This window comes from Vombatus ursinus, unplaced genomic scaffold, assembly GCF_900497805.2.
Source record: "Vombatus ursinus unplaced genomic scaffold, bare-nosed wombat genome assembly UNPS02006779.1, whole genome shotgun sequence".
Taxonomy (NCBI): domain Eukaryota; kingdom Metazoa; phylum Chordata; class Mammalia; order Diprotodontia; family Vombatidae; genus Vombatus; species Vombatus ursinus.
The window spans coordinates 6,453,931-6,479,206 of NW_020946557.1; the positions used below are offsets into that span (position 1 = coordinate 6,453,931).

A 25,276-nucleotide genomic window follows, 5' to 3' on the forward strand; every position below is an offset into this window, starting at 1 on the left:
GGGAGGCAGCTTCTTCCAGAGCTTCTGGCCCACAGACTGAGGGGGAATTGAGTGGCTGATCAGAGGGGGATTATAGGCATCTCTTTGCTGGTGCTGAGCCAGGATTCTCTTACTTTGCCTGTGCTTGGATCTGGGTCACAGTTCTTGGTGGCAATCCTGGGGTGAGGAGGAGCGCTGCCTTGGTGGAACTTGTGCCTTGGTGGAGAAGGAATCCTCGCCACAGTTTCAAGACAGAAAACAGGGCTTGTGGTCACTCATAGACCAGAGCACAGGCCAGGAAAGGAGTAAACACCTTGCCCTTGATCATACCACCTTGGAAGAACTGAAAACCTACAGGTCCCTAGAAGTAAAACAGCTGTACAAAACCTCCAAAGCTTGGGACAGTACATTCTCCACACTGGAAGCAGACCCCTACCTTAACAAAGCATTTAAAACTCAAGTAATTGGCTGGGATCATGAGCAAACTACACTAAAAAAAAAAGTCAGACCACAGAATCTTTCTTTGGTAACAAAGAAGTTCAAAATGTACTACCAGAAGAAGACAACAAAGTCAAAGCTTCTACATCCAAAGCCTCCAAGAAAAATATGAATCAGGCCCAGGCCACAGAAGAGCTCAAAAAGGATTTTGAGAAGCCCGTAAGAGTAGAGGAAAAACTAGGAAGAGAAATGAGAGTGATGCAAGAAAATCGTGAAAAACTAGTCAACACCTTGCTAAAGGAGACCCAAAAAAATTCTGAAGAAAATAACACCTTAAAAAATAGCCTAATCCAAATGGCAAAAGAGGTCCAGGAAGCCAATGAGGAGAAGAATGCTTTGGAATGTAGAATTGGCCAAATGGAAAAGGAAGTCCAAAATCTCACTAAAGAAAATACTTCCTTAAAAATTAGAATGGAGCAATTGGAAACTAGTGTCTTCATGAGAAATCAAGACATTGTAAAAGAAAACCAAAAGAATGAAAAAATAGACAATGTGACATATCTCATTAGAAAAACAACTAACCTGGAAAATAGATCCAGGAGAGATAATTTTAAAAATCATTGGACTATCTGAAAGCCATGATCAAAAAAAGAACCTGAATATCATCTTTCAAGAAATTATCAAGGAAAATAGCCCTGATATTCTAGAACCAGAGGGTAGAATAGAAATTGAAAGAATCCACTGATCACCTCCTGAAAGATATCCCCAAAGTAAAACTCCTAGGAATATTATAGCCAAATTCCAGAGTTCCCAGGTCAAGGAGAAAATATTGCAAGCAGCCAGAAAGAAGCAATTCAAGTATTGTGGAAACACAATCAGGATAACACAGGATTTAGCAGCTTCTACACTGGGGGACTGGAGGGCTTGGAATATGATATTCTGGAGGGCAAAGGAGATACAATTACAGCCAACAATCACCTGCCCAGCAAATCTGAGTATAATCCTTCAGGGGGAAAAATGGATATTCAGTGAATAAGACTTGATGGAAAGACCAGAGCTGAATAGAAAATTCAACTTTCAAATACAAGACTCAAGAGAAGCATGACGAGGTAAACAGGAAAGAGAAATCATAAGAGACTTATTAAGTTTGAACTGCTTACATTCCTACATGAAAAGATGATATTTGTAACTCATGAGACCTTTGTCAGTATTAGGGTAGTTGGAGGGGGGAAATTATATTTATAGATAGATTGATAGATAGAGGGCACAGGGTGAGTTGAAGATGAAGGAGTGGTATCTGGAGAATAAAATTAAGAGGTGAGAAAGGATTATACAGAGAGAAGGAGAAAGGGAGGGGTAGAATGGGGTAAAATATCTCACATAAAACAGATAAGAAAAGGCTTTTACAGTGGAGGGGAAGTGGGGGAAGAGGAGAGGGAATGAGTGAATCTTATTCTCACTGGATTTGGCTTAAGGAGGGAATAACATACACACTCAATTGGGTATGGAAAACTATCTTACCCTACAGGAAAATAGCGGGGTAAGGGGATAAGAGTGCTGGGGGGATGATAGAGAGGAGGGCAGATTGGGGGAGGGGGTAATCAGAAGCAAACATTTCTGAGGAGGGACAGGGTCAAAAGAGAGAATAGAATAAATAGCGGGCAGGATAGGATGAAGGGAAATATAGTTAGTTTTCCACAGCATAACTACTACGGAAGTGTTTTGCATGACTATACAAGTATAACCTGTATTGAGTTGCTTGCCTTCTCAATGAGGATGGGTGGGGAGGGAGGAAGGGAGAAAATTTGGAACCCAAAGTTTTAAAAACAAATGTTAAAAAATTGTTTTCACATGCAACTGGGAAATAAGAAATACAGGCAATGAGGCATAGAAATCTATCCTGCCCTACAGGAAAATAGAAGAGGAAGGGAATAAGAGAAGGTGGGGGGGTAGAAGAGAGGATAGATTAGGGGAAAGGGTATTCAGAATGCACGCTGTCTTGGGGTGGGGGGAGGGAAGAGATGGGGAGAAAATTTGGAACTCAATCTTGTAGAAATGAATGTTGAAAACTAAAAATAAATAAATTAATGGACAAAATAAATAAATTCTGCTCAATTTAAAAAAAATAAAAAAGAGTGACTGGCTGCCTATAGAGCAGCCACACTCATTTGTGACTTGTAAAAGCAGGATGGCCCAGCTCTGAGGACTCAGCTTTTGAGGATTTGCCCTTTGCCTCTCAAACCTCTTCCAGTGTAGCAGATGGAGTTTTCTCTTCCCCCTCCCACCACAGACATCCCACTCCATCACCAGAAGTAATAAATAAGATTGATTTATAGCAGAAACACATGGGGGGGGGGAACATTTTTGAGCTTGACCTGACGGGAGTTAAGAACTTTGTTCTGGAACCCAACCTCCTATGTAAAGAAAAGGAGATTTTTAAAAAATTCCTTGGGTAGCATAATCTCAGAATCTAGCCTTCTAGCAAAGAAGGGAGATTTCCTAGCCAGCACCAGCTTTGAGAGTTGCCAAGTAGGTAACTCCAAGTTCAAGAGTTCTTGAGTTCAGAAGTTGGAGCACTGGGCCTTCTAGAGAGACAAGATTTCCTAATGCATCCTGCTTCTTAAAAAAGAATTCAGTTTTTATGCTTCCTGCATAGTGTTCTACTTAGGAAGCAAAACATGTGTTACTCAAATAATGCAGGTATGATGAGAAAGGGAGATGGGTCATGCTTAAGAGGGAAGATAATGAATTCTGTGTGGGACATGGTGAATTTGAGGTGTTGATAGAATATTTAGGTGCAAATGCCTAGCAGACAATTGAAAATGAGGAACTCAAGGTGAGGGAATAGAGTGGGTCTAGATATATAAATTAGGAAATTGGTTTAGAGGTGAAAATTGAAGTCATGGAAGTGGATGAAACCACCAAGGGAGAAGAGAAGAGACCACAGCATTTCTACAGGAAGTTTCACAAACCGGAAACAGGCTTCTGTTTGGGACTGCTACTGTATATCTGATTATCATCAGACATCTAATTGCTTATCATTGTAACTTCAGCTCTCAACCACCAGCCACTCCCAAAGTAAACACTGAGAAACATTTATCTTTTCATTAAAAAAAAAAAAAAAACCCTTTATCTTGGCATGATCTGGAGTTTTCACCCACTGTGTTAGGGAACTCACAAGTTAGGTAACTAGCTAATAATAGGTCACACAATATCTTATTTCCGAAAAGTTAAAAAGTAATATATTTATTCTTTTAGTTGCCTTTTTTGATTACCCTTTCTCCCACTGACTCAACTGAAAGTGTTCTTTCTTTTCTAACTTTCCTAGAATACTTTGTATCTTTATTTGCCCCTATCACATCATAATAAAATACCCTAAGTATTGTATTTATCAGGCAGCTAGGTGGCAAATTGGTTAGAGTGCTGGGACCGGAGTCAGGAGGACCTGCGTTGAAATGTGACTTTAGATACTTACTAGGTGTGTGACCCTGGACAAGTCCTCATCTGTAAAATAATCTGGAGAAGGAAATGGCAACTACTCCTGTATCTTTGCCAAAAAAACCCCAAATGGAGTCACGAAGAGTCGGGCACTACAAGAAATTACTAAACAACAACATTATATTTAGCTGTATAGGTATTATATCTTCCCTACCCCCAATAAACTGTAAGCTTTTTGAGGGAATGAACTGTGCCATTTCAAAAGAATTTTTGTATCCACAACAGGTACCTCTGTGCCTTGCTGTTCCTCCTATACAGCCATAATAATAATAACCACAACATTTGTATAGCACTGGGCACTGTGCTTAAGCACTTTATAAATATTCTTTGATTTTCACAGCCCTGGGAGGTAGGTACTACTATTATTCCCATCTTATAGCCGAGGAAACTGAGGTTAAGTGACTTGCCCAATATCACATAGCTAGTATTTTCAGTTAGATTTTAACTCAGGTCTTTCTGACCAGGTATCCATGTGTCCTGTATTCACGGGCCACCTAACTGCCTCAATAGTAATATAGCCTGCCATCTCACAGCTGAAGATCTTTCCTCGGGCTGTTCAAACGTGCCTGGCATTCACTACCTCTATATCTCAGCCTCTTAGAATCCCTTCAAAGCTAAGCCAACAAACCAGCAAGGACTTACTAAGCACTTTGTATGTGCAAGGCACTGTGTTGAGTTCTGTGGATACTAAGGAAAGAATAGTCCTTAAAGTGTTGTGGTGCAAGAGCCCTTTCTTGACCCCATCCTCCACAGCAGCAAGATCCTCCCCTGAAATTACCTTGTGTAATACTAGCTTCTTCAACCCTAAATTCTGCTACATTCCTATTTACCTTGTATATAATTCACATGTTCTTATGTGTACATACATGTTTCCCTGGTAGAATATAAGCTCTGTATCACTATCATGTAGTATAAGACCTGACATATAGCTAATAAATGCTCATTGATTGATAAGTCCTAAATAAATGTTTAAAAGTTCATTATTTAAATTTTCCAAAGATTCTAGATAGTGTATGTGATTATACATTTTTAAATGGCTGAAATTTTCAAAATTCATGAAGTCTTTTGATGAATATTAAGTAGTAAATATTAAATCCATTTTCCCTTTCCATAATCTACCCTAGCCTTAGTTTTTAATTTTCTTATTCTTTAAAATGTATTTTTTAACATTCATTTTTAAAACTTTTGAGTTTCAAATTCTCTTCCTCCTGCCTCTCCCCAACTCATTGAAAAAATAAGCAATATGCTATTAATTATGTTTAAAGTCATGCAAACATTTCTGTATTTTCTTGAAAAAGAAAAAGAAAAAAATGTTTAAGAAGTGGGGGGGGGGGGGGAGTATGCTTTAATTTGCACTCAGAATTCATCAGTTTTCTTCCTGGAGGTGGAAAGCATCTTTTCATCATGGGTCCTTTTGAATTGTTTTAGATCGTCCTATTGATCAGAGGGCCTAAGTCTTCCACGGTTAATCATCATTACAATATTGTTGTTACTATGCACAATGTTCAGGTTCTGCTCACTTCACTTTGCATTAGTTCATATAAGTCTTCCCAGGTTTTTTCTGAAACCATCCTGCTCATCATTTCTTATAGCACAATAGTATTCCATCACATATTTGATGTGATTTTTGTTGTGAACAATTTGTTCAGTTATTTCTCAACTGATGGGCATTCCCTCAATTTCCAATTTTTGGGTACCACAAAAGAGCTATGATAACTATTTTTGTACATATGGGTCTTTTCCCCTTTACTCTGATGTTTTTGGAATACAGACCTAGTAGTGATATTACTGGGTGAAAGGGTATGCACAGTTTGATAGCCCTTTGGGCTTAGTTCCAAATTGTTCTCCGGAGTGGTTGAACCAGTTCACATCTCCACCAGCAATACATCCCTACTCTTCCACATCCTCCCCAGGATTTATCATTTTCCTTTTCTGTCATGTTAGCCACTCTGATAGGTGTGAGGTGGTACCTTAAAGTTGTTTTAAGTTGCATATCTCTAATCAGTGGTGATTTAAAGCATACTTTCTAATTTTCTATGAACTCACTTTTAAAAAATGGCCATCCTGGGTACAGCCTTATAGGATTGAAAGGGTAGAATGTCCCCACTACTTTACTTAGTAACGCTCATTTTGTTGGCCATAGCAAAGGTAGCCATACAAAGCCTTCTGTTTGTTTGTTTGTTTGTTTTCCAGAAGGATGATACCCTCACTGCTCTTTCCACTCCAGAATTTGTGATTGTTAAATGTGTGAGAGTGTTTGGCACTCCTCAAGGTCTAGCATTTAAATGCAGATCAATGCTTCTAATTTCTGGACTCTCTGGAATCCAAAGTATAAGATTGTTCATTTCAATCCAGACTAGATGTCCTAAATTCTTTCATCTGCTTTTGGTAGGGATAAAAAGAGAAGGGGGTAATTCCTGGCAGACACTGGTTGGGAAAATTGATTTTAAAGACCCCTGGGTTCCAATCTACTTGGTCTCAGGAAGTTCTTGCTTTGATATCAGAACCTAAACACAGTCCCAAACCAGTCTTGGTTTCTTTGTTGTGAGGACAACCCTAATCCACACTTCCTTAGTCATCCTGGAATGGAGGGAGGAAAGGCCCTAATGTTTTGAAATACCAGCCAGGATTGTTCCATGTTTGTATATTGTCTATGTAGTTTACATATGCTGAAGACACTTCCTAGCTTCATGGCCCTGGGCACAAGATCACTTAACCCTTTTTGGACTTGGTGTCCTCCTCTGTAAAATGGGGATAATAATAGCACCTACTAACAGGGTGTTGTGGGGATAAAATTAGAAATTTCTAAAGCATTTTGCAAACCTTAATGCACTATGTAAATGCTAGCTATTATAATTCTTCACTAATACTGCACTAAAGTATTCTAGCTGGGGCAACTAGGTGGTTCTGTGAATAGAGTGTTGGGCCTGGAATCTGGAAGGCCCGAGTTTAAATGAAGTCTCAGATACTAGCCTTGTGACCCTGGCCAAGTCACTTAACCTCTATTTGCCTCTATTTCCTCCACTTTAAAATGGAGATAATAATAGCACCTACCTCCCAGGGTTGTTGTGAGGATTAAATAAAATAATATTTGTAAAATGCCTGGCATAGAGTTGGTGCTATATAAATAATATTATTATGATGATGATTCTAGAGGTTTCCTCTTAGACATTAGTCTCTAGTTATTATGACCTACTGCCACCAAAACCAAATGGAAAGTAATTTAAAAGCTAGTTCAACAGCAAATTTATTATCTTATCAAAAGAAAAATAAATGGAGAGAAAATAAAGATCCATTTAAAATTACAAAATAAAATATCAAATGAAATGCTAGATAAAAAGAGGCTGATTACCTCTGAATACAACTCTTATAAAATTGTGTTTTTCCTGATTGGGATGGGAATTTGATCAAGATAACAACTCTCACTGGTTCCTATTCAAGTTTCTGATATAAGCAATCAGCATATTGAATCAATCAAACCTCAAAGAAAATCCACTTTCTAAATTCCTTAGTGAAGTCAACTGTTCTCTACAGCACTTCCAGAAGCCAAATTCCAGAAGAAGAATGTAGAATATTTAAATATCTGAGAAAAGGACACAATGCCTCATATTTTGGAAAAATGCTTGAGATTTTGTAGTTGTCTAATGAGTATTTGAAGCACTATTTTTTTTAAACGTAGTAGTGTCTGATGCAACTGCGGTGAAACCCCTCCCCTCATCCCAATTCTGAGGATTGAGACTCCACATGGCTTAAGTACTGAAGTGTACCGCTAAAGTTACCCCTAAGTCATTTGAGAACCATCCTTGAAAAGGTAGGTCACTTCTTTCTTTTTGTCGAATGTATGAAACTAAGTGAGACTGTTCCAGGGACTCAACTGTGTAAGATCGTAGGATTTTTAGGACTGGAAGGGACTTAAGAAATCATCCAATCTAAACCCACTCATTTTCTAGGTAAGAAAACCAAAATTCCAGGGCTCCTTCCAGTACGTGTGGGGTTAGGGAGACACCCAGACCCATTTGTAACCACAATTTCCCTTTCCCCAGGGTGATGGGAGGTGACCTGGGTGACCAAAGAAAGCATTGGGTTGGATCTCGAAGGACCAAAGTTTTTTTCATTCCTGTGAGCCTTGCAGGACAAGCTGAAACGAAGGGCGTCTGATAGCATAAAGGCTGGGGAAAAAAAGCCTGGAGCGAACAAGCCCCAAGAAAAGGCAAAGGGTTGGGGGGAAGTGGGGGTTTCAGGAGGAAGGGGGTTCCCCAGGTCCCAGTCTCCTCCCCAATTCACAGCTGGCTCTGGTGACGTTGCGGTTTCCACCCCTTTCCCTCCTCCTAACTAGCCCCCCCCCCGCCCCACTAGTGGAGCCTAGGCACAATCTCTCCTCCCCTCGGCCTCCCCACCACCACACGCCCCACCCCACCCCCTGGCTTGCTCTGCTTGCGGACCCAGTCCTTCCCGCCTGGCCCTAGGCTCAGGCGGCCAGCGCATCCCGGAGGGCGGTGGAGAGACGCAGACCGAGGAGTTCCTGGCGCACATCCATGGAGCAGCGGGGACTGAGGGGCGCCAGGCGAGGCGGGCTTCCCCCACCCAAGGCTTGGGCCTCCATGGAGTGAAAACGGGCCGGCAGGGGCCGGAGAGCCTGGGCCAAGACGAGGAGCCTGCTGAGGACTGAGCGGCTGCAGCGGCCCGGGAGAGGTAAGTAGGGTGAGTGAAGAGGGCGCGGGTGCTGGAGCAAGAGAGAGCGCTCGGAGCGCACAAAGTTTCCTAGGGCAAGTTTCAAGTTTGCCCGGGCCTCTTTGGGTTGTATTGGGGAAGAGGCGGCCCGGACAGGAGCATCTCCATCGGAAAGGCTGGAGGAGCGATAGAAAGTTGCGGACACCTCTAACTAGCCCTCGCCCGCTGCGCTAGGGCCGAGCTGGGCCGGGAGCGGAGCTCTCCGAAGCTTCCCAGACCCCTGCCTCCAAGAGAGAAGCGAGGGAGCATGGAGTGAGTGAAGACACGAGTCGGAGGCTGCCGTGATCTGCACAGACAGAATCGGCTGCTTTCTCTCCTTTTGCCCCCTCCTCAATTTAAAGGACCAACACAGTGCTAAGTACACTGGGAGAGCCCAATACTATTAAACTGGTTATGGACACATACGCCATCGCCCACAGCGCTTCTGTCTCCTGGGAATTGGCTTCTCCCAGTTCTCATTTCTCTCCTCTACCCCCCCTCCCCGCTTCTTTGACCCCTTGACGTGTTGGAATTACAGGGAGAGGGGTGAGAGGGGTACTCATGGGATCTTTGCTCTGTACAAATGGCCCAATTCGGGACTACAGAATCATAATTATATACGAGGAAGTACATTCCAAGCTTCCCCCAGTGTTGGCTTCCAGATACCTATAGCTCTTCCAATACTTACGGTGGGTGGGGGAGGGGGAGAGAGAGAGAGAGAGAGAGCTCATTTCTGTGCCGCCTTATGATTTGTGCTTCACAGTCGTCTCTGGTTTGGGGTTATGTCTGTGGGGTGGCCCAGCACTTTGACTCACAATCTGAGAAGTTCAGTTAAGTGATGCCACATGGGCTCACTGCAGTTTGAATCCACAAGGGCTAGAATCAGAGTACAAGCTCTTGCCGTGTGTGTGTGTGTGTGTGTGTGTGTGTGTGTGTGTGTGTGTGTGAGAGAGAGACAGACAGACAGACAGACAGACAGACAGACAGAGACAGAGAGACAGAGACTGGGACTGAGACTGAGACTCATCAGGTTCATTTTTCCTTGAAGGAAACAAGAGACTGTATTCTTGCCCCCCTCTCCCAACTCCCCAGTAGGGGGGATGCATTTTTGAGAGAGATCCTTGTGAAATTATTTAAGATTGATTTCATTTCTGAAAAGAATCTTAAAGTCTGCATTTTGTTTATTGCTGCTAACACTTTGAACAGGAAATGCCACATTTCAGTTTTGCTGGGAGAGGCGGTTAATAAAGTCTTCATTTATTTTTCAACTGTGACTGCTTCGAAGTAGCTAGTTGATGTTGCATTAAATTGAAGAAAGAACTTTCTCACTTACAGATTACTTCAAAAATTGCATTTAAAGATTTGAGTTTATTTTTCAAACTAGAATTTACTGTGTCTAAAACAAACCCTCTTTTTCCTAGCTTTCTGTTTATCTTTGTTCTCTAAAATTGGAATGCTGAATCTGTGGTGATTAACATGCATTAGTACTTCATATTATAGTAAAATTTGTGCTATTGTGCAGCCACAGGTCTTTGGAAAAAATTAATAATGAGTAATTTGGTGCCTTTGTGGTAACTTTTAATTTTATTTTTTAATTTACTCCATCAACTGAACTCCTTTTTAAGGTCACTCCAGTAAAGAGGTGAAGTAAATTAAGGCTAATGTGAGTGACTAGTCAAGTGTCTAGCTGTAGCTGTTTGTTCAAACAAAAGATATTTATTGTTGAATGTCTACTATGCATAAGGCACTATCCTGGAAATTGTGGGAGATATAAAAATGAATACAACATATTCCTGCATTCAAAAAGCTAAGAGTCTAATAGGAGAAAAACTAAGATAAGGTAGAGTTGAATATGTATGTAAATAGAAAACCCCCAAAGAGGACCATAAGAAAGGGAAGCTTATTTTAATCTTGAATTTTCTTAGTTGGTGTCATGACCACAGTATTAATTACATTAAGTTTTGGGAATGAGGATAAGGACTAGGCCTGCAGTTATCATTGGTTGAGGTTGAATTTGCCCAGAAGAAAAAGCTCCTTCTACTGTTGAAACTAGGCACCTTCTCTGGAAGGAGTCTTGGTGATATAGAGCCATTTTAGGTTAAGTGACTTGACCAGGTTACTGTGCCAGTGTATGTCAGAAGCGGCATCTGAACTCAGATCTTCATGGCTTTGAGGCTAGCTCACTAACTACTGTGCCATGATGCTTCTCTTTAAATATTAAGTTTAACTAAACTAAACCTATGACTTTCAAAATTAAGGTTAGCATGCTTTTTAAAAAAACATTGATATTTCCCTCAAAGCACAGTGGAGTTCCCCAAAAAAAGACTTTTCGAAGGAAGTGGAAACTTAATGAAGAACACATCATTATGTTCTTATCAACAAAGAAATGAAAGGTTCTGTTCTTAGTTCTTTCTCAGAACTCATTTCAGGTTCCTCCTTTTTAGGTTGGGGACTAAGTATAAAGAAAGCACAGTGTATTACCAAGTTAGATATTCTGAAAGTCTTTTAGGAATATAAGATTGCCACATAGTCCAGTTGGCCTGACAGTTTGACAAGCATTCCAGGATGAAGGGATTATTGTCCCTGATGCAATTCTTAAAACACTTTCTTTGATCCCTTATTTTCAGTGAATAGTTCACTCTCAGATATTAAGTCATTCATAAAGGGGATCATTAGATAAGAATTGCACCATACAATCATTTAAAAAATAATATGTTGTTAATTTTCAGGATTCCTTTATTCATAATTGTGATACAAAAGTCTTTCTAAAAAACTTAACTCCTATTTCTTTATTTAATAGATTGTTTTATGATACCTAATTAAGATCCTGTTGTATTGCATGAAAAAAATGGCCCCCAGCTGATCATTATGATTTCAACTTAAGAGAAAAAGAGGAAGAGAAAAAAAAATTGTGAAATACATGTGAGTGGTGTCTCACAGTTCTCACAAGTGGAAAGGAACTTCTAAAATAGTATGTTGTAATTGCAAAATGCAAATAAATATTGGCCTTATAATCTCTTGATGCAAATATTTTCCCTGTTTCTGCTTTTTTTTAAAAAAGAGGGAAATGAGCAACAAAAATGTTAGTTACAATTAGCATTATTAAAGCTTTTAGAGATTAAACATTAAAGCTATTAAAACTTAAAAACTGTACTTAGACTTTTGGGACAATCTGTATAAACTTCTCTAATATAGATAGATCGACAGATAATATATAATGTACGTATGTAATCTGTACATCCAAGGAATAAAATAGTTATATTGTAAAAGCTGATGAATTTTAGCGTTTTTCAAAACTGAGGGTCCTGGTCTAAATGATTTCAAAGGTGCCTTCCAACTCTATGATTCTATGACCCTAGTTATCTAACTTCATTCTTGGGAACAAAAGAGTTTTCGTTGGCTGGGCTGTAGAAAGGAGTTGCGAAAACTATCCAGGCAAAGAAAATGAGATGGAAAACATGAAAGTGTTGGTGAAGAGGACTGTGATTGTATGCTAACAAAGTCTCCTTTCTATATACTCACATGTATCTAGGCATTTGGCATAGGGAAACAGAAAAAAATCTCTCTTGGCTATGTTCCATCATGGCAACTTTTTAGAAATAAACAATATTCAAATGCAGTTACTGAAATGTAAAAGCTATAATACAAATTATATGATAATTAATGCCTAGGATTTGTATAATTTATATTTTTCAAAGTTTTTTTTTAACATAGCACAGTTTATTTCACAATGAAAATAACACTCATGGTCTAAGTTGAAATGGGCGCCAGTGTCTGCATTTTACATATAAGAAAACTAAGACAGAGAGAAGTAAATGGACTTACTCAACCAAGGTAACCCAAGTAGTTAGGGCCAACATGAAATTAACTAGTAGAGGACACTTTATTGTGGACTAGTTGCTTTAATTTAGAATCTTGAAATCTAGAGTTCATCTAGTCTAATCTCTTCATTTTATTGATTAGGAAGCTGAAGCCCAGAGAAATTAAACCATTTCTCAAGAATGGCTATATAGCTACAATAGTTAGTGACAGAACTGGGATTAAGACCTAGGTTTGTGGGTTATTAGTCCAGTCTACAACCTCTACACCAAGCTGTCTCTCTAGGCATGCTGCTCTATCACTATGTCAACATTCAAAATCAAATGAATGAATGAATATTTTTTTTTATTGCTAAGTGTTTACTATATGACAAGCTCTGTACTAAGCACTGAGGATGAAAACAAAAAAGTAAGACAGACCTTGGTCTCAAGGAGCTCAAATTCTAGAAGGGAGAGACAACACTTTTAGCAGCACCAAAAGCTGCAAGTCATATAGAAAGTCCTCATGGTCCTTAGGGTGTAACAGCAAAGCAGATCGTAATGAATCTTCAGTGTAATTTCCACTAAGAAGACCCTATCTTTTATTCTGTCATTGAACCATTTGCTAGTGCCAAGGTCTTTGATGGTAAGCACTTTGTTTTCCTGGTCTACATTAGCTGTGTTGGTGATGATAGGAGTGGGCGGGCCCCTTTTCCGTGATGGTGCCTATAGAAGCTTAATTATTTTAGTGCTGTGATTAAATGGGTAACATTGTGTGTAATCTTTGATAGCCTATAAATCCCAGTAGCTGCAAACTATACTTCATTATTAAGTTGATTACAAAGATATAAAGGATATATCCATAATGCAGGAAACTAACTCCTTAGAGAACTGTGAAATGTTTGCCAAGTTATGGAACTATATTTAATGCTTATTTGTTTTACTTTCCTTAACTATAATAATATCTTTTTTTTCCTTGAATGATGTCAAAACACTGAAAGTAACTCTTTAAGGAAATGACATACTAAACTAGAAAGGAAAAATCTGTAGGGAAATTTAATTATGTCAAACAGTAATATGCACAGTTATGAAATGTACAGCTAGTTGGCACAGTAGATACAGTGCTAGGCCTGAAGTGAGGAAGATTCATTTTCCCAAGATCAAATCTGACCTCAGACACTTACTAGCTGTGTGACCCTGAGCAAGTCACTTAACCCTGTTTTACTCAGTTTCCTCATCTGTAAAATGATCTGGAGAAGGAAATGGCAAACCACTCCAGTATCGTTGCCAAGAAAACCCCAAATGGGGTCACATAGAATTGGACACAACTGAAAAATGACCAAAACAGCTTTGATGATGTCATATAACATACTGACATTCCAGAAGCTTTTATTTAAATCTCAGTAATGGTTTTTTCCAAATGCAGCTGCAGATTCTTTAATTTCTGCTTAACATACATACGTATCTTGCTCTTTTCCATATTAAATATTAAAGACTTGATCAGAGTTGAGGAGATAAGAATACAACAAATTCACTGAAATTTTAAAGAAAGCAAATATATTCATGTTCTCCAAAAAAAAAAAAGTTTTTTATTGCCTTCATTTATTTCATTTCTCAAGAATTCCTGAAGCTTCCAATGCAACCAAGATTAGAAAGGAAACAGAAAACTAGGAAAGAATTTTTACAACCAGTGTCTCTGATAAAGGCCTTGTTTCTAAAACATATAGAGAACTAAGTCAAATTTATAAAAATACAAGTCATTCTCCCATTGATAAATGGTCAAAGGATATGAACAGGCAGTTTTCAAATGAAGAAATTAAAGCTATCTATATCATATGAAAAAATGCTCTAAATCACTATCAATTAGAGAAATACAAATTAACACGACTCTGAGGTAACGCATCACACCTGTCAGACTGGCTAACATGACAAAACAGGAAAATGATAAATGCTGGAGGAGATGTGGGAAAATTGGAACACTGATGCATTGTTGGTGGAGCTGTGAACTAATCCAACCATTTTGGAAAGCAATTTGGAACTATGCCCAAAGGGCTGTAAAACTGTGCATAGCCTTCGACTCAACAATACCACTTTTTAAGTCTGTATCCCAAAGACATCATACAAATGGAAAAAGGACCCACACATACAAAAATATTTATAACATCCCTTTCTGTGGTGGCAAAGAATTGGAAATTGAGGGGATGCCCATCAATTGGGGAATGTCTAAACACGTTGTGGTATATGAATGTAATGTAACACTATTGCGCTATGAGAAATGATGAGCAGGTAGACTTCAGAAAAACCTGGAAAGACTTGTATGGACTGATGCTGAGTGAAGTGAGCAGAACCAGGAGAACATTGTACACAGTAACAATTATGAGATGACTAACTTTGATAGACTTAGCTCTTCTTAGCAATGCAAGGATCTAAGACAACTCCAAAAGACTCATGATGGAAAATGCTGTCCACATCCAGAGAAAGAACAGAGTCTGAATGCAGATCGAAGCATATTATTTACTCTCTCTTTTTTTTTTTGGTTTATTTTTTCTCATGGTTTCTCCCATTGGTTCTAATTCTTCTTTACAACATGATTAATGTGGAAATAGGTTTAATATGAATGTATATGTTGAACCTATATCAATTTACATGCTGTCTTGGGATGGGGGGAGGGGAGACATAGGGAGAAAATTTGGAACTCAAAATCTTATGGAAGTGAATGTTGAAAACTAAAATTAAATAAATTTATTTTAAAAAAAAAATTCCTGAAGCTGGAATTAAGGGGAAATGAAGAGTTTGAGTTTAATTCCTACAGCCAATTTATAGAATCATAGTGTGTCAGAATCACCAAAGACCTCAGACATCATCTAGTACAATCTGTACCTGAAACATAAATCTCCTTTTTAGTATCCTACAAAAGTAGTATCCAGCCTCTTTCTGAAGACTTCTAGTGATGGTGAACTGAGTAATTGTCAAAGAATTTCAATATTGAACTAAAATCTCTCCCATTTTGGTCACCCTGTTCTGATGTGCTTCAGGTTATGAAGGTCCCTCTAAAATATGATAACCAGAATTGGATCCTGTATACCAGATGTGGGCTAACTAGGGCACAGTCCTTCTGATTTTCATCTTAGCTTAGCTACAAGGCAGCTTATTTGCCTACTTGTCCAATGGCCATGCAGTCAAGCATTCTCCAAGTTAATTGAGAAAAAGAAGTAAGGATTACCTACTTGATGCAGTAATGATCCTCTATTCCTTTGTATTTGTTCAATTAATGAAGAATTGGTTGCTGTAGAAGTCACTCATGGCTATTGGCAATGGTCAGTTAAAAAAATAGGAAAGACTTTTCAGCACAAGATTGGTTCATAATATATCCATGGGGCATTTTGCTGCTTGAAAATTAATGTACTGGGGCAGCAAGGTGGCGCAGTGATAGAGCACCGGCCCTGAAATCAGGAGGACCTGAGTTCAAATCCAGCCTCAGACCAAACACTTGATACTTACTAGCTGTGTGACCCTGAGCAAGTCCTAAAAATAAAAAAAAGAAAAAATAATAATAATAAAAGAAAACGAATGTACCTTACCTCCCCTCAACATAAATACAGCATATCAGCAACTTTGTTAACTAAACTTGGTAGAGCAGATGGTCAGTAGTGATATCTAGGCATTTTTGCACCCAGGCAAATCAATATATGTATCAGGTAAAGACTAAAAGATTAGGTACACAAGGAAACCAGTGAATCTTTGGGTAATAATGATAATAATAATAATAGTTGTTATTTTAATAACTAACATTTTTATAAATGCTTTCAATTTTGTAGAGCACTTTACATACATACTTCAGGCAGGCCCTCATTTCCTCTCTCCTTGATCATTTCACAATAGCCTGTTGACTGGGCTCTGTGCCCTCCTCTCTCCCATCCATCCTCCCAACAGCTGCCAGATTGCTATTTCTAAAGCACGGTTCTGATCATGGCACTGCTCTGCTTAGGAAGTTTTGGTGGATCTCTGTTGTCTGTGGGTTAAAGTATAAATTCCTGAGTTTAGCATTTAAAACCCATCATAATCAGACCCTGGCCTGTCTTTTCTGAATGATTTCACATTATACCCCCTGACATGTCTTACATTCCAGCCAAACAGGCCTAATTGATGTTTTCTGTACCTGACATTTCGTCTTCCACCTCTAAACTTTTGCACAGGCTGCCCTGCAATGTCTGGTATGCTTTAAATCCTCAGACTCGTTTTACCTCCTCAATGCCTATCTCCTTCAAGGCTAATCTCAAGCCATTTTCTACACAAGATCTCTCCTCGTCCTCTGAGTTTGGTAATATTCTCCCATCCCCCCATTACTTTCTCTTTTATTTACTTATCTTCATAGTTGTCATTTATTCCCTGTGGAATATAAACTTATTGATAAGACTCTCCCACACAGTACCTGGAACAGACATTTCATTCATTCAATTCATTCAATTAACGAATCTCCTTTGAGCCTCACATCCACACAGTGACATTTCTGTGTATACCCTAAACTGGGAAATGTTCATTATTGTTATTCACGTATATTATCTAAGCTCCGAAAATTCAGTCTTTTATTTCCTTGTCCCCCTCTCTATTTCTCTTTACTTATCCCTCGCACTAGACCAGCTCTATAGCATTTTTATATTCCTCTTAGGAAAATACCCTACCTCACCATTTTCCCTGTCTCTCTACTGATTAATTTACCCTGACCTCCCTTGCCTCCTCCCTCCCCTGCCGTCAGGATGAATTTCAAATTTTGTCTGCTTCTGACAGACACAGGCAAGCGCCAGCCTGTTCGCTGTTTAGAATTCATGTTCGCCGAAGACTTCATCAGAAGCATCTGTTAAATCTGCAGTGGGAAGAGGGGCCTAAAGAGCCTCTGGAAGTTACTAAAAAGAATCAGTTGAATTTAGAAAGAAACAGAAAAAACCTAATGGTGAGACAGTCTGTTTGTTACATGAATATAGCAGTTTGTCCCACCCATAAATTCAGGATGACACTGAATTTAAACTAGTGTTGATTGTTTCATTGGATTTCCTACCATTTGTTTGGGCTCTTTTTAGAAGTTTCTTAAAGTCTTGTTCATTTTGTCATCCTATCGAATTTTTATATATAGTTCTCAAGAGAATATAATTTTCTTCTACAGAAATACTATGAAACTGTGGTGATCATAAAATTGACTTAGTATGCACACTGCGTGTTATACTGAGAATGGCTTGTATTCACTGGTTGTGATTGTGTCAATTTGTAAGGATGTATAAAATGACATGTCTGTAGTAACCTGCTCCTTATCCCCAAATGTAATATGCACTTTGTGGATGATCTTTAACCACATTGTTTCGAGTGTCAATATGGTAGAATATGTGTCTCTGAACCAAAAGGCCAGATGTGTATTTTGTTCTACCATTAGCCATTTGGAGTCATGAGACATAGGTTTATATATTCTGTTTCTACTTCTTGCTACCAGTGACCTAGGGTGAATCACTGACCCATTCTGGGCTAGTATCATGTGTAAAATTAAGAGGTTGGACTAAATGATGCTTAAAGTCCTGTCCATTTCCAGATCCTTAATTTTTTGTTCACAGAGTTGATTATAGCAATAGCCCCACAAAGTGTGTTCAAGTTATTGCTATACTGTAGATTCTTTAATAATATGTAATGATTGCAGTTAAGCTCCTTTTCAAAAATAAACGTGTCATTTAATTTTAAAAATGCCAAGTACTCAGTAAAATTCAACTCGTAAAGTTTTATTTGTTGAGTAAATAAAGGCATTTAAAAATATTCTCACATAACTAGCTCAGTAAATTGGATTTTTGAAGTCTGCCCCTCCAAAAGTAGAATCTGCATGTCCTAGCTCTAAAAATGGAGTTTTAAAGGAGGATGGGGAAGACAAGGATCTGCTACCATTAACATGAAATACTCAGGAAAGATTGTATTTACTACTTGAATTGATGATTGTCCAGGAAAAATGAGTGTATTTTGGTTGCAAATCCTTTAAGAAAAATGCAACATTACTGTCTGTTGCATGAATTGATATTGTTTAAAATGTAGCCTGAATGCAAATTCAGAGCCCTAATGTCTAATTTAATCTTTGGAACAGTTTTTAAAAGTGAATCAATTTTTTAAAAAAATAAGGTGTAAGTAGATATAAGTAGTATAAGTAATCAGAATTTGCATGACACTTTAATTTACTGATTGGGTACTTTAGTGGCATAGATGTTTCAAACCGATTCTTGCCAAGGTTTATGTTACATCCAAACAGAGTGTGAGCCAGATGTAGAGGTCAGAATGCTGTACAGCTGCAACACAACACCTGTGTCAGAAGTAGTTTGCTTACCATAACTCCAACTGCTAGCTTTTTTTTTTCTCAGATTTGGTTTTTTGATTATTGTTTGAGTCCCGTTATCCAAAATAAAATGTAAGTAAATGATTCATAGGATTTTATGAAGTGCTTAGCTACCAGCCTTCTTCGGAATTTGGGTTCAGATTGACTATGCTATTCCAGAAGTCCTTTAAAGAGAAATAAGGAAAAGGTCAGACTAGCCCACTAAACATTTTCACTGATTGTCCCTCATGCCTGGAATGCTTTCCCTCCTCATCTGCCTCCTGGCTTCTTTCAAGACCCAGCTAAAATCCCACCTTCTACAAGAAGCCTTTCCTGAATGCCCTTAATTCTAGTACCTTCTCTCTGTGGATTTTTCCTAATTTATCCTATATATAACTTGCATTTATTTAGTTGTTTGCACATTGTCTCCCCCATTAGACTGTTAATCCTAGAGAGCAAGGGCTGCCTTTTGCTTTTCTTTGTACCCCCAGCATTTAACAGAGTGTCTGGCACATAGTAGGCACTCAACAAATGTTTATTAACTTACTGACAAACAACCAGTGACTCTGAGCATTCCTTGCAAGTTTTATAATTTTACAGGGAGAGTGTCAGGGACAGGCATGGAAGAAGGAACAACCTGGGATCTCTTCTTCGTACAGCTTCATGGCATGAGCATTTCCTCACCTTGTATAAGAAAGGCTGCCTGATCGTAGTCATAAATAATTTGGAGAACTTTCAAAAGAGAAACAGGAATCAAAGGGCTGAAAATAAGACCTGTGAGCACCTGAGAGTATTGTACTTATAGAAGGGAAAGCTGAAGGCTATTAATTTTAAGGCAGTACAAGAATGCAAAGGGCTCTTTCAAAGAGGATGGTGAACAGCTGCTTTTCATCTCTACAGAAGACAGAGCAAGAGGAAGTAGACATGAAGCAGCACTGGGAAGGATTTATGTTAGATACAAAGCAGAATTTTCTGAGCATTATTAATGATTGGAGTGGGTGCCTGAGGGAGACTGTGGAAATCTCATTTCTCTGTCTGGAATGAGGTAAGGATGATCTTGCTTGAAGGGGACCTGGAGGAATCAGACCCTCAACATAAATGGTAGTGCAAACAGGTAAGTGAAGAGGAATTAAGAAGTCTCTTGATGAGGGTAAAAAAGGAGAGTGTGAAAGCTGACGTGGAACTTAACATAAAAAAAAACCTAAGATCTTGGCAACTGGCCCATCACTTCCTGGCCAATAGGGGGAGAAAAAATGGAAGCAATGTCAGATTTTATGATCTTGGGCTTAAAGATCACTGCAGAAAGCAACTGCAGCCATGAATTTAAAAGACCCTTGCTCCTTAGAAGGAAAGCTATGGCAAAACTGGACAGCATCCTAAAAAGCAGAGACATGACCTTGCTGACAAAGGTCCATATAGTAAAAGCTATGATTTTTCTACTATGTATGGCTGTGAGAGTTGTACTGTAAGGAAAGTTGAGGCAGAATCAACACTTTAGAATTGTGGTGTTGGAGAAGACTTTTGAGAGTCCCTTGGACAGCAAGGAGGTCAAATCAGTAAATACTTAAAGAAATTAATTCATGCTATTTACTGAAAGGTCAAATACTGAAGCAGATGCTTAAATACTTTGGCCGCATAATGAAAAGATAGGATTCATTGGAAAAGACCCTGATATTGGGAAAGATTAAAGGCAAAAGGAAAAGAAGATGGTAGAGGATGAGATGGATAGATAGTATCGTGGAAACAATGAACATGAGCTTGGACCAACTTTAGGAGATAATGGAATACAGAAGGGCCTGGCATACTATGATCCATGGGGTCACAAAGAATCAGACACAACTGAACAACAACAAAATCTATGTTGTCTACTTTGGATACCTCCACCCTCTGCATCCTCAGCATAGAAACTCAGTGGTTCAGTGGAAGATGACTGGGAGCCAGAGAGAAGGTGGAAGCCAGGTTGCCAGGTACAACCAGAAGAAAAATGAATCCAATCAAATCTAACAAGCATTTAATAATTACCTATTATGTGGTAGGCCCTGGGAATCCTAAGCCAAAAATAACCATCTCTGCCTTCAAGGAGTACAACATATGTAAATGAACAAGTAAGCCCTCATTGAAGAGGAAGAAAAAGAAAAATCAGAGGTTTTTAATGTTTAAAGATTTTAAGAAGTAAGGACCTTCAGTACTGAAAGATCTGTAAATCAATAAAAATTTGGCACCCTGTCATTGGTAAATCACTGAGCTAGGTGACTTCTCCACATGGTTTCTAATGTGATCTCTTTGGTTCGGAATTGTAAAACAGCTTGATCGTGAGAAAGTAGAGAAGGAAATAGATATTTGGAATTTGAAAGATTTTCTACTCAAATTTTAACCTTCTGATTTCCAGGATTTAATATAAGTAGAACAGATAATTCAGTTGTCTTCTGAACTTTTCCTTAAGAGCATATTTCAGTAGCTGAAAGTTCTAACATGTTTAAATAATGGACCTCCTATCTTTTGCCAAATAGGCAATTTTCCTCTCTGTTAACCTTTTCTCCTTCTCCCCCATTGGAGGGGGATGATTTCATTAGTATGTGAATTCCCAGTGATGAAACTCCCCTACACCAAAGCAGATCAGCACCTCCTCCGAAGTTTGTCACCTTACAGAGAGGCCTAAAACACTGAGAATTTAAGTTAACTTGCCCCAGGTCACACAGACAGGCATGAACCTTATTGAACTTTAAAAAACTTTAGGTCACTTGGTAGCACCAAACTCTGTCTATGGCCCTCCAATAAGGTTTTTACATACAGACAGTAACAGCTGTTAGAATGCTGGGCCTGGAATCCAGAAGGCTCCTCTTCCTGAGTTCAAATCTGGCCTCAGACGCTTACTAGTTGTGTGACCTTGGGTAAGTCACTTAACCCTGTTTGCCTCAGTTTCCTTATCTGTAAAATGAACTGGAGAAGGAAATGGCAAAACACTCCAGTATGTTTGCCAAGAAAACTCCAAATGGGGTCTTGAAGAGTTGAACATGACTAAAAAATGACTGAACAACAACAAGGACTTAGATCGACCATGGCCTCTCATACATGGGTTTATTCGTGAGTCACATGACATGTGTCAGGATCTGTGGTATCACCCACTGTTCAGAATACATGGGACTTCAACTGGAGCTTGAAATATACATATATATGTGTATACATGTATATATATTTTAAGAGAATCTCATTTCTCTATAATCCAATTTGTGGTTGTAAATGGTGATAGGGTTTTCCTTAGCAGGAATTGGCCTGTATTGTCACCTTATTCTTGCCATTTAGTAGAACTGTTAACACTACCATGTTAATCCTTCTATATTTCTTCTAAGTTAAATAACAGCAATAGTATGTCTTATTCCTTTCAAATGAAATTCTTCTCTTCCTTCAAGGCCCAGCTATAGTGCAATGATCTCTTTTCTTTCTCTCACCCTCCTTTGTCCCCCCAACCTTTTCTCTGGCCTCTTTGGCTCCCTGTCTTTCCCTTTCGTTGTCTCTCTTCTTCCATCAGCTCTGCCTTGTACCATACTGACTTATGTGCATATCAATCAATCCATCACTGAATGTTTATTAAGCACCTACTGTATGTCAAGAGTTGTGCTAGGCACTGATACAAGTACAATAATGAAACAATCTTCACGTTCAAGGAATTTACATTCTAATGACTGAGACAACTAGGACATGCATTTACAGGTGTATGTATATATGTATCTATATACATATCTGCAGAATAAATATGAAAAGAATAAATACAAAATGGTTAAATACAAGGTGGTTTGTGGGGGAGGGTCATACCTCCTCTATTAGACTATAATCTACTTGAAGACACAGCCTGTGTGTCTAATTCATTTCATATCCTTCTCACACATTTTTCCCTCATTGGAATGTTACCCCCTTGAGGATACTGTTTTTTCCCCTTTCTTTTTTGTATGCTCAAAACTCAACATTATGCCTAGCACACATAGAACGTTCTTAATAAATGCTTCTTGACGACATACTGAGTAGGCCCTCTACATTGTGTATGGATTGCATGGGTGAGCTATTCTTTGGTTCTGAGAAAGAGAGAGAGATTTCTTCCAGCTGGAATAAACACAAAATGCTTCTTGGACAGGTGAGAATTGAGTCAGGTCTTAAAGTGTGGATGGGATTTTGATAGATTTGGAGATATTGGGTAGGTTGGGAGGAGGGGGAAAATAGATCATTCCAGGTAAAAGCAGAGTCATGAGCAAAGACATAATTGCTGGGTGAAGATGGGGAAAGTGAGTTTTTCACTCTTGTAGAAATGTAGTGTGTTGCTCCCCTTTCTGCACTCTATCATTCAGCCAAACTGGTCTTCTCTCAGTTCTTCACATATGGCACTCCATCTCCCATCTCAGTGTCTTTGCACTGACTATCCCCATGCCCAGGATGCATTCCACTCCCACCTCTGCTTCATATGTTCACTTTCCTCCTGCATGTGTCACCTACACATGAACCTCCCACTGCTGGTATCCTTCAACTCCTCATCATTGGTTCATTTGCTTCAGCAGTGTCTCACTCTTCCTGACCCTGTTTCCTTGGCAAAGATACTGGAGTGCTGTGCCATTTCATTCTCCAGCTCATTTTACAGATAAGCAAACTAAGGCAAACAGGGCTAAATGTCTCGCCCAGGGTCACATAGATAGTGTCTGAAGCCAGATTTGAACTCATGAAGATAAGGCTCCCTGACTCCAGGTGCACTCTGTCCAGTGTACCACCTAACTACTTTGTTTTTAATTATCTAATTTTTTTTTGCTCTATATTTGGGGTGTGTGTGTGTGTGTGTACTTTTTGTCTCCCCAGACAGACTATAAGCACTTTGAAAGTAGATGTTGTTTCTTTTTCTGTGTTTTATTTCCAGGACCTAGCATAGTCTCTGGCACTTAACAAGTGCTTAATAGATATTTGTTGCTTGATTGAACGCAAGATTCTTATAATAGAATAGTTAGAAAAAAAGGCTAAAATTTGGGGCTATGCTCACAAAGCTATTAAACTGTGGATACTCTTTGACCTAGCAATATCTCTACTAGGCCTGTACCCTTAGAGAAAGCAAAGAAGAAAAGGACCAAAGTGTACAAAAATAACTTTAGCAGCTCTTTTTGTGGTGACAAAGAATTGGATACTAAGGGGATGCCCATCAGTTGGGGAGTGGCTGAGCAAATTACAGTATGTGAATGTATAGGAATTGCTTTATAAGAAATGGTGAATGGGATGTTTTCAGAGAAACATGGTGAAATTTGTGTAAAGTGAGTAGCGATAGGAGAACAATTACAGAATAAAACAACATTGTAAACAATTGAAAAGACATAAGAACTCTGGTTAGCAGAGTGACCAACCAAAATTCCAGAGGACTAATGATAAGACATGCTACCCATCTCTCGACAGTGATTGCTTCAGGATAAGTAAGTGAGAAAAAAAAAGCTTTTTTTAGACTTGGACAGCAAAGGACTTTTTTTTGGCTTGTTTAGATATAGTTCAGGGGTGAGGAACCTACAGCCTCGAGGCCACTTATGGCCCTCTAGATTGTTGTGAAGTTTAGATTCAGCTGCATTTGAGGACCTGGAGGGCCGCGTGTGGCCTCGAGGCCACAGGTTCCCCACCTCTGGTATAGTTATTATAAGGATTTGCCTCCCTCCTCCATGGGGGGGGGGTGTAGGTGAGAAAGAAAATAGGTTTTGAAATGAGAAAAAATAAATGTAAAATAAAGAAAGAAAAAAATGCCAGAAAAAAAGTAGATGCCAGACTTCTCCAGGCCAAGAAGATTAGATGTCTTCCTTGATACAATGTTAAGAGCTTTAGCAGTAGAGTTAGAGGCTCTGGGTTCAGATTTCACCTCCGAAACTCTGTGACTTTAAGCAAGTCACTTAGCCTCCCTAGGCCCCAGTTTTCTCACCTTAAAATGAGGACTTGGATTAAATGGTTTCTGAGGTCATTTCCAACTTTAGATCTGTGGTTTCATGATCCCTTCCCTGTAGTGGGGAGCCAATGAAGGTCTTTACATCTTCAAAGATTTCTTTTGGAAGATTAATCTCATAACAGTATACAGAATGGATTGGGAAAATAAATTACTAGAGGAAGCCAGGCATGGTGCTGAACCCCTATAATCCTTGCTTCTAGGGAAAGCTGAGACTATTGGTTCTTTGTGAGCTTTTAAAATCCTAAGTTGTAGTAGGGTTAAAGTTTTTAGGGTGGACGATGAGCTCCTGGGATACTAAGCTGACTAAGGCGGGGCGAACTGGCTAAGGTTTTAAACTGTGTAGGTCACAGTTTCCATGTGGTGCAGTAGTGGGATTAGGCTGTACTTCTAGCCTGGGCAAGATAGGGAGACTTGGTCTCAAAAAAAAAAAAAATTGTAAGGGAAAACACCATCAGGAAGAAATCTATAATCAGAACCATCCCTGACTCTCCCACTCTGAGTTTTCCACCGAGTTGACTCAATAGAGCAATAACAAAAGCTGACATTTATCTAATCCTTTCA

The 25,276-nt window shown here is 39.0% G+C and overlaps 1 protein-coding gene across 2 annotated transcripts in view; it reads left to right on the forward strand.

Annotated features, from left to right (window-relative positions):
* The first annotated feature begins 8,316 nt into the window (after positions 1–8,316).
* Positions 8,317–25,276, forward strand: part of DSE (dermatan sulfate epimerase) — a 98,408-nt gene continuing 81,448 nt past the window's right edge. The window contains exon 1 of one of the 2 annotated variants that reach the window (XM_027848518.1): positions 8,317–8,607. The gene's annotated coding sequence lies outside the window, so the exon portion shown is untranslated. The remainder of the gene's footprint in view (positions 8,608–25,276) is intronic. The other variant, XM_027848517.1, reaches the window with a different exon arrangement.